We start from the raw sequence: 15,034 nt of genomic DNA, 5'->3' as shown, positions 1-15,034 counted from the left end.
ACTAATAAAAAATGTTTATCTTCACAAATCAGGTTTTTTCCAAAGCATTCCATATGCTCTCTCTTTTTATATTTCTTTAATTGTTAAGGTATAGCATAATGGTTAAGATCACAGGTTTGGGAGCTACTGGTTGTCTTAGTTTTCTAGTGCTGCTATAACAAATACACCACAAGTAGATGGCTTTAATAAACAGAAATATACTCTCTCACAATCTAAGAGGCTAGAAGTCCAAATTCAGGACACCAACTCTGGGGAAGTCTTTTTCTCTCTGTCAGCTCTGGTGGAACGTCTCCCCCTGGTCTAGGAGTTTCTCAGTGCAGGGGCCCCACATTCAAAGGACGCACTCCCCTCCTGGCTCTTCATTCTTGGTGGCATGAGGTCTCTCTCCTCTGTGCTTTATTCTCTCTTTCATATGTCAAAACAGATTGATTTCAAGATACAACCTAATCTATAGATTAAATTCTCCCTCATCAACATACTGCCTCTAATCCTGCCTCAAAAACATCATAGAGGTTAGGATTTACAATACATAGGATAATCACATCAGGTCACAAAATGGAGAATGACCATACTCAGAATCACGGCCTCGCCAAGTTGACATATATTTTGGGGGGGACACAATTCAATCCATAATACTGGTTTTGAATTCCGAATTTCCTACTCACTAGCTGTATGACCTTGGAAAATTTTCTTAACCTCTCTGAGCCTTAGTTTCTTCATCTAAAAGCTGTACCTAACAACGCAGTACTTACATCATAGGCTGTTGGGAAGGCTTATGTAGGAAAATGGGTATAAAGCACAGGACCTGGCACATAGAAATATTTAGTAAGTAGTAGCTAAATGTTATTTTTTTAAGGTAAAAACACAATGTATGTCATAACTAAAGAAACATTTAAAGTGCAGCAGGACAGGTCTCAACATGACTGCCAGGCCCAAGAGACCACAAACACTAAAAAGAATAGGCCAGGGTAACCATGAAGGCCCAATGAGTAAGCAATGAGAGATCCTGGCAGTGGAGTGGGTTGGACAGCAGGAAATAAAGAGCTCTCCAAGACAGAGAGGTACAGGAATGTGCACCTTTAAGTGGTGGGAACCCAAGTTCTGATTTAGCATCTATTCTGTCCACTCAAGGAAATTTTTGGAATCTCCCAAAATTAGTGTATTGAAGGGCTTTATTTAGGAAAACAAAGCATAGCATGAAATTGTGTCTACCAAAAAAAATGACTTGACATTAAGCTGACTAGTTTTTGGACTCATAAGTATGTCCCTGGCAAGGGACAAAATTATAACATAAATCGAAAAAGAAGTTGAACCTGCAGGTAGGTGTTAAGTGGTCCCAGATGCCAGGGTTAGAAGCCAAGTGGATCATTATTCTATAAACATTCACAATTGAACCCTCACTGCCAAAAATCATAATAAAATATCTATACCTTTGCCTTAGGGATTTCTACTAGCCTCACATCCCAAAGGTACTAGTGCTATCCTCTCTCACCTCTGTTATAGAGCTTACATTTGAGAGCTGATTCTTGCTCTCTCTCTGCCTCTCTGGGCCTGACGTTTTTGGACCATTTCTTGCTCACCTAGACCAAGTCACCTCGAAGTGGGGTTATGACTCATCTTTGCACCAATCCCTCAGAACCTGCTCGCTCACATTTTGGCCCTGACTCTCAAGACCTCAGCTTGGGCCAGATGCCCAGGTTCTAACTCATATGGGAAAAGAGGTTAAAAAAAAAAAAGTGTCCAGGAAAGGGCACTGGATTTAAAAGGAGAAAAATTGGACTTAATTCCTAGTTGTGCCTTTAATGAGCAGCGTGGCTCTGGATATCAACAACTAGCATTCAATGAGTTCTTAATTAATTAAATAACATTTAATCTTCTTAAAACCCTGAGGTAAATTGTGTTCTTATCCCCATTTTACAGTGAAGGAGAAGGAGGCGAGGAGAGGTAAAATATGTCACCCAAGGTAACAAGGTTAGAAAACAGCAGAACTATGACTTGGTCTCCAGCAGTTCAGGCTTGTAACCAATATGCTATATTGCTTCACATAACTTAACATCTCTCCAGTACTCATAAAGCCAACCTTCATGGGAGAGAGGTTGTGAGCAGGAGATACCATAAAGTATTGAAAGAAAAATGAGATATGAACTTTGTGTGTTATACAGATACAAAGCATTTCTCTTATTTTTTTCTTCACCAATTTTAAAATTTTCAGTGTTTTTGCTACCCAGAAAACAGACCTACTACTAAAGAAATAGATTCTTTGAAATTAATATTTTCTCCATTTTTTTCTCTCAAGTCACTTGCTCTGGCACATTTAGAGATAGATCCTTACTGGGTCTGATCCTCCTTACACTCTCTGCTGAGGGAATATTCTTTCCTACCTCAAATTTCATGGTGGTTTGAAACAGAAATTTGTTACATTAGATATTCCATACAACATCTCAGCTTTATCCCTGTCCTTTCATTTTTCTGAGGAGTCCTGGTGGCACAGTGGTTAAAGCGCTTGACTGCAAACTGAAAGGTCAGAGGTTTGAAACCACCTTGGGGAGAAAGATGTAGCAGCCTGCTTCCTTAAAGATTCACAACCTTGCAAACCCCAGTGGGTTGCTATGAATCAGAATAGAGTTGACAGCAGTAGGTTTGGTTTTTTGGGTTTAATTTTTCTAGATTCCTTAGGCTTTTTTAAATGTCTTAATATTTATGTTAATAATTGATTTTATATATAAGCTTTTTTTTTTTTTTTTAAGCTATAGATCTCCTTTGATATTTCTCCGTGGTATGCACTCCTGCTTTCCAGCATTAGGCTTTCAGACTTCACTGTTTCATCTTCCTCATCCCATTTTGTCCACAGGTTGATCTTTCTCTGTCTTTAAAAACTCCTTTCACTTCAGTGGATCATTTTCTTCCCACCAGTTTTTCAAAGTAGGCAAGCAGAATTGAAAATTTTTATTGTGAAGAGCTTCCCTAAAGGCACTTTTCTTTTTGAGATGAGTTTCATACAATCTGAAGGTTCTCAAAAATGTAAATTAGCCAATAGGTCCCTAAATGGAGCTGTCATACTCCTGGGAAAAGAAACAGCAGAGTACAGGTCCAAACAGCTTAAAGGAAGTTAAAATTCTAAGGGAAATGGGAAGTTCAGGAACACACTGGGCTAGCATCCTGATGAGCTACAACCACTCTTAGTTGAAGCCAAAAAGATCCCCCAAAATAGAACCACCTACCCTGCTGGTTAAGCTGTACATAACCCAGGTAAAAGAACTGGCACTAGGTCAGTCTTCTTTATATGTTTTTATAATTTTAATATTATTCTCTTCTGCTTTTTCTGATACTTTCAGGAACTTTTTACTGCTGTTGCTATAGTTTCGTCAGGCTCTTTTTTAATGTATTTTAAGCATTCGGTCCTGTTCTCTCTTTATTATCAGAATGATTATATCTGAATGACTACATTAAACTTGCATTATGATCATCCGTTTTCTTCTTTAAACTTCCTAGCATTTAAACTTTTCTTTTTCTGGTTGGGGACTTTAGACTACTCATAGAATAACAGGTAAATGAATAATTTATTTTACAAGGATCAGCACAAAGCTGGTTCCTAGGAGGCAAAGGTTAAAGATTCCCTAAATGTCCAACTTTTCCAAGCTGCTGTACCACTCCATCATCTCTAAAATCAACTACTCCGTCTCCCCTCAGAACTCTCCCTCCAGTCTCTGGGTTCCCTAATTCACTGCAAAGTCTCACAAAACCCACAAACTGTATAAGAGAAATGGTTCATGTGGTTGTGGAAGCTGACAAGTCCCAAATTCATCGGTCAGTCATAGGCTTCTCCTGACCCACGTGCCTGCAGGAGCTGACAAACCCAACCAGGCAGTTCTGACCACAGGCTGTTGGCTCTCAAGGCTGCGGAGGCTGACAAATCAGTTCACACAACAGACCACTGGCCCAAGAGGCTGTGGAAGCAGGCAGATTCCAGAATCGGCAGGTCAGACAGCAGGCATCTATGGAGGTCAACTGATCATGAACTGAACTCGGGATCCAGATACAGAGAGCCAGAGAGCCTCACCAGGACATATGCATATATCTTAGATGCAGGCCACACTCCAGGGAAGGGCATAACTTTAGTAACGGTGGGGCTTAAAGTCACGCGTTCCTGCAAGGCTGCCACCCAAGACACACCTTACATCAATCCTGCCTCATCAACATGTAGATATCAGGATCCACAACACATAAAATTGAGGACAACCATACGATACTGAGAATCATGGCCCAGTCAAGTTGACACATAACCCCAACCATTACAAGTTCCATAGATCTTATTTGCATAGTCCCACTCAATCATTGTGTGTGAGTAACAAAGACCCATGGCTAGAAGGGCCATATTAAATAACTCATTGCACCACGACAGGATGACATCAGCTTTGTCATTTTAATTCTTCCGCACTTTGCCAATGAGCATGGGAATGTTGTCTTAATTATTTGTAGGGTCCTTTATAACAATTGGAAACCCTGGTGGCGTAGTGGTTAAGAGCTTTAGCTGCTAAGCAAAAGATCGGCAGTTTGAATTCACCAGGCTCTCCTTAGAAACCCTATGTAGCAGTTCTACTCTGTCCTCTAAGGTCACTATGAGTTGAAATTGACTCGACGGCAATGGGTTTTGTTGTTGGTGGTGGTTTATAACAATTAAATAAATGTTTTATTAAAATATAACTTACATAGCTCTATAAATGTGTACAAATCATAAATATAAATCCTAATGGATTATCACAAAGTGATTTCGCCCAGGTCACTACCAACCAAGAAAAAAAATATATGTATAATTTTCCCAACACCCTAGAAGCTCTACCTCTCCCCAATTACCATTCTACTTTCCTTCTCAAAAGTAACTACCATCCTGACTTCTGTACCACAAATTACTACTGCCTATTATTGAACTTCCTATAAGTGAATTCTTTTATATACTCTTTTGAAAATTACTTCTTTCATCTACATTATGGTTATGAGATTTATCCATTTTGATACCTGTAGCAGTAGTTATTTACTTTCATTGCTGTAGGATACCCCGTTATATGAATATACTGCCATTTCTTTATATATTCTGGACACCTGGGTTGTTTCTGTGTTTTTGCTGCTGTGAATAATGCTGATATGAAAATCCTTGGACCTGTCTCTTGGTGGATACATGTCCATAATTTTTTTTGGATATATGCCTAGGAGGAGAATTGCTAGATCATAGAAATGCATCTTTCCAATTTCAATAGATACTTCTAAACAATTTCCCAAAAAGTTGTACCACCAGCAGTGAATGAGAGTTTAAGTTGTTTTACATCCTCACCAACACTATGTATTGTCAGTTTTATGTTTGTTTGTTTGTTTGTTTGTCACTCTGGCAGGTGTTAGGGATATCTCATTATGGTTTAAATTTGCATATCCCTGTTTACCGATGGGATTGAACATCTCTTCACATGTTCTTTGACAAACTGGATATCCTCTTTGTGAAGTCCCTATTCAATCTCTTACCCGTTTTCTACTCAATTATCTGACTTTTCTTTATTGGATTATGGGAATTCTTCACTTATTCTTTGTCAGTTATATGTATAGCAAGTATCTAATCCTTTGTCAGTTTTGGAAAAGCTGGTGGCATACTGGTTAAGTGCTAGGGCTGCTAACCAAAAGGTCTGCAGTTCAAATCCACCAGGCACTCCTTGGAAACTCTATGGGGCAATTCTACTCAGTTGTTTAGGGTTGCTATGAGTCAGAATCCACTCTACAGGAATGGGTTTATGGGTTGTCAATTTTGGAAACCTTTGTCAAATATATAGCAACTATCTTCTCCCACTCAACTTTTCTTTTCACTTCTTACTGGTATCTTTTGATGAATAGATATTCCTAATTTAATGTATTCTCCCACTCAACTTTTCTTTTCACTTCTTACTGGTATCTTTTGATGAATAGATATTCCTAATTTAATGTAGTTCAATTTACTAATCTTTTCTTTTATGGTTAGTGCTTTTTGTGTCCTGTTTAAGACATCTTTACCTGCTCCAAGGCCATGACAACATTCTCAGTTGTGTTCTGGAAGCTTTCTTGTTTTAACCTTCACTTCTAGATGAACAATCTATCTGGACTTGATCTTTTTCACATAGGATGACATAGTGGTCAGCTTTTATTGTTTTTTTAATATGGATATTCAATTGACTCAGCATCATATAATGAAAAGACTGTTTCCCCACTGCTCTGCAGTGCAGCTTTGTCATTAATCAAGTGTGGTCTATTTCTGGTCTGTCTATTATATTCCATTGGCTTGTTAGTTTCTCCTAGCAGTAATCCCATATTGTCTTACTTTGTAGAATAAGTCCAAAGCTTTTTTTATTATTATTATTTCTTAGCTCTTCTTGGATCTGTACACTTCTGCTTACCCAACTGTGGTAAAGCTGGTTACATTGGCTTATAAGGTGATCTGGGCACATCATTTCTTCATGGTGTGTCTCAATGAAAACTTTTTCTTATATACAACCAAATGCCTGTTCAGCCTCCCTCTGTTGGCACATGTCACATTTCTCCTAAGCTCACAGAGCATCCACTTGCTCTCCCTGTGACATGCATTCCTGCCTGAGGTTTCCTGTGCTCTGCTCTCCCCAGTTGTCTCAGCAAGCAGATCCTTGGAGAAGTCAAACAATTGGTGCTTGATGATGCTAATGTCTTCTAGTTTCTAATCTTTATGCTCTTTACTTTTAAAAAAGATACTTGCTTAAAACTCCTGGCTTTATTTTTACTGGTTATTTCACCTTTCTCCCATATATCAATGAAAACAACAGCCAAAAGATTGTTTAGACAAAACTCAAAAGACTTTCTGAACTCAGAAGTAATTTCAGAGCCAGGATGATTGCCCCTCTTCAGTAACATGATTATGCTATTCATTTCTTGAACTAAGATGCCTGCTGCTAGGTCACTTTTATGTTTAACCTTTGACTGAAACTTCAGCGTATGTCCACATTCATTCTTCAAGAGATGGGGAGGGAAACTTGGCTTTGGAGTCAACACAGCTTGAGTTCAAATCCAGCCTTGCCAATTTAGTAGCTTTGCCTAGAGCAAATAGTTTGATGAGAGGATTACATAACATATTTCAGACATCTAGCTCTGTGCCTGGTTCTTTGGAGGTTCTTGGAGGCTGCTGTCTTTTCATGCTTCTATTTCGGTATACTTTCAAAGAAAGTGCAATCTTGTTTCTTAAAACATTTCTCACAGATACTATAATCTTTGTCTTTTTGTGCCATCATAAGCTGTCTGTCTTCATCTTTAATCTCACCACCACTCTCACTTCTTTTCTAACTGCACACTTTATGCAGTGTCAGTATACAATGATTTTACTGTTGCTTATTAATCATGTTCTTCTCTCATCCACCTGGCCTTAATAATACATGCTTTTATCATTGCTTCATAAATTTTCTGCATCATTTTTTAACTCTGCTATTTCTATTCATAATCTGTTACTTTTTTTACAGTTTTGTCCTTTAAAATCTTGACTTTTACTTATCCTCCAATATAAAATCATTCTGTATAATCACTCTCACATCTTAAAAGGAAAAACATGGTTTTCTCTTTTTTATCAAACCATTAATCATGTTTTTAATTTCTTTTTATTCTATCAGGAATTTGTATATTCTCTGCTAAATGTTTTCAGGTTTTTTTTTTTTTTTAACGTTTATTTAGGCTCATATCTGAAACTCTGGTGATGTAGTGGTTAAGAGCTATGGCTGCTAACCAAAAGGTCACCAGTTCAAATGCACCAGGCACTCCTTGGAAACCATATGGGGGCAGTTCTACTCCATCCTATAGGGTCTGTATGAGTCAGAATCAACTCGATGGCAATGGGTTTTTTTGTTTGTTTGTTTGTTTTTTAGGCTTATACCATAGCATATTTTTTGCTGTGTCATTTGCAGACTCTATGATTATAGTAGAAAAAAATAGGACCGCGATAAAAGACACTTGTAATACCATCTAGTAGCAAATTCTTACATCTTGAGATATAGAAATGAAGACCATGAGTTATTATTAACAATAATGATAATGCTAAAAACTAACATTTGGAACATTAGCTGTGTGCCAAATGCAGTGCTGCACGTGTAAAATTTTTACAAATTTTAACTTAAATTTCACAAATACATCACAGTTTTTACTGAAAATAGCTCTTTCCATTTATATTCTGCATTCTGAGTGTACAAACACATCTCTGTAATGGTACCAAGATAAACATCAAAGAACCCCATCTCTCTGATGACTGAGGCTGGCTCAGTTCAGCTCATCTGGCTGACTTCTTCCCTTAGAATGGATTCTTTCTGAAAAAAATTCTCAATTCCTCTTGCAAGGAAGCACCTGGAAAGAGAATTCCACCAGGTTTCCAGAGAGGCTCAGACATGTCTAAATTAGCTACAATTAAGAATAAGCTCAAGCTATAATCCCTATAACACCGTCAACTGTATTAAAAAAAAAAAACTGTCCTCCTATATTTATGCACACTGAGTCCAGGAATGTGACTTCATGTTTATCCCCCTTTAAAATACAGTTGGAATCCCCTACCAATACTACCCTTCTCATGATATATGGGGAAGGTGACTTGACCCTTAATAATTTTTTTCCTTTCACATTTCATTCAGAGTCATACACATGTACTTATCTGATCTTCTCTCTTCAGCAGAATATAAATCTTCCAAACAAGATTGCACTCTGTAAAACATCCACATTGTGGCTTGAATAAAGAAAAACCCTACTCTGTAAGACTTTGTTCCTTTATTGACCAGCAAAAATAACCACAAATTTAGGCCTTTCACACACAATATATTTCCCTTTTGGTATTTAGCCTGGTTCCTTCAACCACATCACACCCCCATGTCTCTTGTCTCAGAGCCTCACGGTTGGAATCCCTAACCTTTTGTGCCCTTAGAGCACAAAATCATAGCATGTTCAGGTAGGTCACAAGGGACAATAGAGATCAGGGAGTTCAAACTCTTCAGAATAAAAGAATACACATGAGAAAATCAAGACAAAAAAGCCCAAGAGATTTGCCCAAGATGGTACAGGTGGTAACATTTTCAATAGCACCATTTTATTTTATTTTATTTTATGATGTTCAGGAATAATATAACATCCTTAAATAATTTCTCCCTATCATAGTAGAGTTAAAAATTTCTCAAAGATTTGTATTCAAGGGTATGCTCCACTATCATTTGACTTGTGCTCAAGAAATAACTAAAACGAGTATATTTATAAGGCAAATTCAGTACACCTAAAGTAATACAAAGCATTGCAAAGTCAAAGATTAAGGAGTCTTAACAAACCTTGGAGGAAGACACAAAAATTTCCCTGACTTGGCCCATCCTATGTAGCTAGGACTCCAAGGTAGAAGTAAAGGAAGTGGGTCTTCTTGTCTTTCTGTTAGACTGGCTCTGGGATCTAGCCAGATAGATTCAGGCCTATGATGCTTTCCTACCTCCCCATCACTCTGAGAATAGCAATAAAATGCACAATACCTTCTAATTCTCCACTTCTTTCACTACACAAACTGACCCAAGGATGGACATTTAGCTTAAACTATTTAGTATTACCCATACTACTATTTTCTTTCTTTATCCATGTAGCCATAGATATGTTTATAATATGATTTGGTAGTCATATTTTATATTTATATAATACTTTAAATTTGTTAAATAGGGAATAACATGTATTACTATCTCTTAATTTATAGTAAGGAACTGGAACAAAGATTGTTCATGGTATGGTCATCTTTATGGTTAGCAACTGATCCGAGAAAAGGACATCCATCCCAAACTCATACCCTGTTTCATTTCATTAGAACCAACAACTTTCACTCACCAGCTATTTTCACTTATCCATTTTTCCCAAGCTTATTTATAGTCAATCAACCCGTGTTGTCAAAGATTACATGAAGATTCATGTCGATGAAAGGAATTTGTTCACAGTTTTCAAACCAAAGACATTATTGAGTTTCTGGGTCAAGAATCACTGCAGGACATTTTTTACTTGATATTGCTATGAGGTCATGGTTGTATATTTTGCTAAACATCGCCTACCTCACTCTTAGTTACAAGAGAACAGAAAATAATAACATGGCCAGAGCAAGCCATAAAATACAGATTGGATCATTCATTTTAAAAGGGTCTTGTTAATGATTCAAACAAAGCTTCAAGCATCTTAATTTTATCCAAAATGAGCACAGTCTCTCAATTATCTCTTCTATGAGCTCAACTTCTTTGAAAAATGAGTTACATGATGGCAATACACACATTATAAAAAAAAATGCAGATATATCTAATGAATTTCCTGAACTAGACTGAATTAAATTAATTAAATGTTTAAACCTCTTCAAATTCTAGGTATTCTCCAACACAAGCAAAGGAAGCAAATGCTTGCTTCATATAAGGTAGCTCTTAGATCAAAAAAGTAACATACTCTAATGGAATGGTCTGAAAGTTCAGTGTTTAAATGCCACCTTCTTTGCAATCAGCTTTGTCATTGTGAGCAACTCACCTAACCCCGCAAATTGGTAGAGCACCCTGGAATTAATGATAAATAATATTTAGTAACCTGATTTTACCAAGCTTATAGATGGCATCGATGAAAATACCTTCAGATTAATTTGAGAAATAGTGACATAAATAGCAGCTCAGAGTCCAGGAGATGAAAGCACAGAGGTAAACAAGCAAAAAACCTCTAAGTTATAAGTTGGATGGTAGTAAAAGGGGAGTGGCTGTCTACGCTCCTTTGAGATTTTGCTATTTTTCATGTGGTTCATAACCTAAGGGATATTATATGCTCCAGAGCCAGATAACTTCATTAGTGAATTCTATCAAACACTTAAAGAAGAAATAGTACCTATTCTGCACAGATTCTTCCAAGAAATAGAGGACAAGGTAGGACTTCCAAGCTCATTTTACGCAGCATTATCACTCTGACCAAAATCAGACAAAGACATGACAATAAAACTACTGACCATTATCCGTCATGACCGTGGATGCAAAGAATCACAACAAAATACATAATGACCACGACTTAGTTTATACTGAGAATGCAAAGTTGATTCAACATTTGAAAATCAATCAGTGTCATTCCTCAGGTAAGCAGACTAAAGAAGAAAAACTAAATTATGATCTAATAGAGGCAGAAAAAGCATTTTTACCATACCCAACAACCATTCATGATAAAAACTCTTAAGAAAACTAGAAATTAAAGAGAATGTCCTTGGCTTGATAAAGAGTATCTGCATAAAACCTAGAGCTAACATCATTCTTAATGAGAAAAACTGCTTTCTCCGTAAGGTCAGAAACATGGCAAGAATATTCTCTCCCATCATTCTGGAGGGCCTAACCAGAGCAATAAGATGAAAAAGGAATAAAAAGCATAAATGATAAGAAAAAAGAAAAATTGTCTATGTTCTCAGACAACATGAATGGCTATGTAGAATTTCAAAAAGTGTTTACTAAAAAAAAAGGCTACTAGACCTAATAAGTACTCTTAGAAAGATTGCAGGATACAAGATAGACAAATACTATATACTACCAATAAACTACTGGAAATTATAATTTGAAAAGGTACCACTTACAATGAGAACACATCTAGGAAGTGCTTAGATACAAATGTAGCAAAATATATGTAAATTTTGTATGCTAAACCTGGAAAATGTTAATGAGAGAAAAAAGTTGGAGGTCTCACATTATCTGATTTCAAGACTTACCATAAAGCAACAGTAATAATATCAACGTGGATCTTGCAAATATTCTAGTGAGCTGACTAGAATAGAGAGTCCAGAAATATGCCTCACAGAAATAAGGTCAATTGACATTTGACAAACATGCTAAGGAATTCAGTGGAGAAATGGTAATCTCACCAATAAACAGGCTAGAGCAATCAGACATCCATATGCAAAATAATAATGATAATAACCTCAACCCACTCTATACACCATTTACAAAGATCTAAATGTAAGCCCTAGAATAAAATATTGGAGAAAGTCTTTGCAACCTTGGAGTAGGCAAAAATTTCTTAGAACACACGCCAAAAAAAAAAAAAACACAAATTACCAATGAAGAAATTGGACTTGATCAAAAGTAAAAGCGCCTGTTCTTCAAAAGTTCCTCTTAAGTAAATGAAAAGACAAGCTGCAAACTAAAAAAATATTTGCAAAACACTTATCTGAGAAGGACTACTATCTGGGATTACATATATATATAATCTCTAAAAACTCAACAACAAAAACATATAACTACCATCTGGGATATGTATATATAATCTCTAAAAACTCAACAACAAAAATATATAACACAATAAAAAATGGGCCAAAGATTTTAACAGGTACTTCATCAGAAGAGGTATACAGGTGGCAAATAAACACATGAAAAGATGTTCCACATCATTAATGATTAGGGAATTGCGAATTAAACCACAACATGATGCAGCTACAGTACTATTAGAACATCCAGCTTTTTAAAATAACTGTGTCAGATCCTGGCAAGTATCCAGAGCAACTGAAACTCTCATACTTTACTGGAATAAATGCAAAATGATACAATCACTTTGAAAAGCAGTTAAGCAGTTTCTTATAAAATTAAACATACACTATGACCTTTTATGACCAGAAATCCCACTCCTAGGTATTTGCCCAAGAGAAACGAAAATACATGTCCATCAAAAAACTTTGTACACCAATGTTTACAGCTGCTTTATTCATAATGTCCCCAAACAGGAAACAACTCAAATGTACATCAGTTGGCGAGTAAATAAATTGTGGTAGGTTCATACAATGGCATGCCACTCAGCAATTCAAAAAAAAAAACTACTGATATATGCAACAATATGGATAAATCTCACATGCAATATGCTAAGCAAAAGAAGACCTACTCAAAAATCTACATACTGTAAAATTCTATTTATATGATATTCTGGAAAAGACAAAACTATAGGGACAAAAAACAGATCAGTGGTTGCTAGGGTTTGAGGTGGGGTGAGAGTTTGACTATAAATGAGCCTGAAAGGTCTTTTTGGAGTCATGGAACTGTCCTAGATCTTGATGATGATGGTGATTGCATGATCAGTTGAATTTGTCAAAGTTCATAGAATTGTGCACTTAAAAAGAGTGAATTATACCTCAATAAAAGAATTTAATGGCAATAAAAATACAGTACCATCCATTTACTGGCATCTGCCCAGATCAAAAAAGTGGATAATGAATCCCTAACAAAGAATATATTGCTCAAGTTGAAGTGAGAAAATCTTAACAGTCATGGAGTTCATTACATCTAGGGTGACCATATTCTCAGTATTTCTGGAACAAAACGAGCTTATGCTTACTTAAGTTTGACTGACTTAATTATTAATATCACCATCAAGAGTGTCAGAGTTTTATGATAAGTTATATTGTCACCCTCATAATAGCCTAAGAAGGAAAGACTTGGCAGTCATACAGATATTTTACACATTAAGAAAGAAACTATCAAAATTTCCATAGAAAAGTTAACCATGTTATTAAGACATGAGAGTCTGGAAGGCAGAGTAGCTTACGTGTGTTGGAATGTTCTATGAGTCTTGAGTCTAACCGTGCAGACAAAATTTATTCAATGAGGAAACAAAGTAAAATACCTAAAGAAACCCAGTCACATTGAGTCCTCTCAAATGAGCTCATCTTTTAAAGGTACACATGTAAAGAGGGATATCTAACCAAGAGTAAATACACAAACTAAAAGAATTGGGTCTGGGATCCTAAAACATATGAGAAGTTAAAGCTCATCAAAAACATTAAGGATAGAATCCCATTAAATTTGAGGATTAACAGACCATTAATAAAAGGAAATGCCTCAACTTCTTCCGGGTAAGTGGTGGAAAATAATCTTTCTGTTGGCATGCATAGCACGAGTAAACACTGAAGTACATTTAGTTGGAAAATTGGGTAAATACAGGGGAATGAGCAATTAAGTAAATATCGAGGATAATGGGAAACAGGATTCTGACAAAAAAGGAAAACAGAAATGTGGAAAGGAACAAAGCTAGAACAGACACTGTGTTGTTAGCCTGGAGTCGAAGAAATCATGTGTATGTGTATTACTTTGTTTGCATATGTGCATCTTATATGTACATTTCTAGCTAAATCCACTAAGAAGGAAAGTCTAGAAGCAATGACCCAACAGTAGCAATGAGGACTCCTAGCGCCCAGATAATGGTTTCTACCTATCATTCTCTACTAAAAGGAACCAGAGATCTTCAAGGAAATAGCTGATTACAAGGTTGGAATAAGTAAAATATGAAATGAGATTAGAATATCTTTTTGTGCAAGAAAGTAAAGAAGTATCAGTAAATGATGGAGACATATCAAAATGACTCAGAAGCCATTGGTCAGATCTGGAATATTTTGAACATTAAAGAAAATAATGGAATCATGACTCATTGCTTAAAATAGAAATCCAAAATTTCATACTGATATGAAAAGAATGAATGAATGAATAAGAAACTAACTAATAATTATTGAAGGAATGAGAGAATTACAAAATCACCATTTGGCAACCATCTCAGTAATAACTGATTCAGACAAGAATCAGAAAAAGTTGCTAAAACTAGCAGGTGAAAGTTTAATAAGGAACAGGATATACACAGGGTCAAAGTATCTCTCACAAAATGCTTATTAATTAGTTATTAATAAGCACAAGCTACTGATTAACTGTACAATAGAGAAACAAGATAGACAACAAGTTAACATCACCAGTAATGGTACAAACTGATGTTATGTGTTTCCTGATATGTTTTGAGAAGGAAATAACATTAATTCTGTAATATTCCTGCTGAAAAAAGTCATAATCTGAATTGAATCATGAGTAAACAATAGACAAATCCAAACTGAGAGACATTTTACAGAAGAGTTGGCTTGTACACTTCTAAAATGTCAAGTCCAAGAAACAAAGAAAGGCTGAGGAATTACTCCCAGGTTGAAGGAGAATAAAGACACATGGCCATAGAACAAAACTCTTGATCCTGG

This window comes from Loxodonta africana, chromosome 5 (genome assembly GCF_030014295.1).
Source record: "Loxodonta africana isolate mLoxAfr1 chromosome 5, mLoxAfr1.hap2, whole genome shotgun sequence".
NCBI classification, from domain to species: Eukaryota; Metazoa; Chordata; class Mammalia; order Proboscidea; family Elephantidae; genus Loxodonta; species Loxodonta africana.
Note: the sequence above shows the minus strand (reverse complement) of the source record.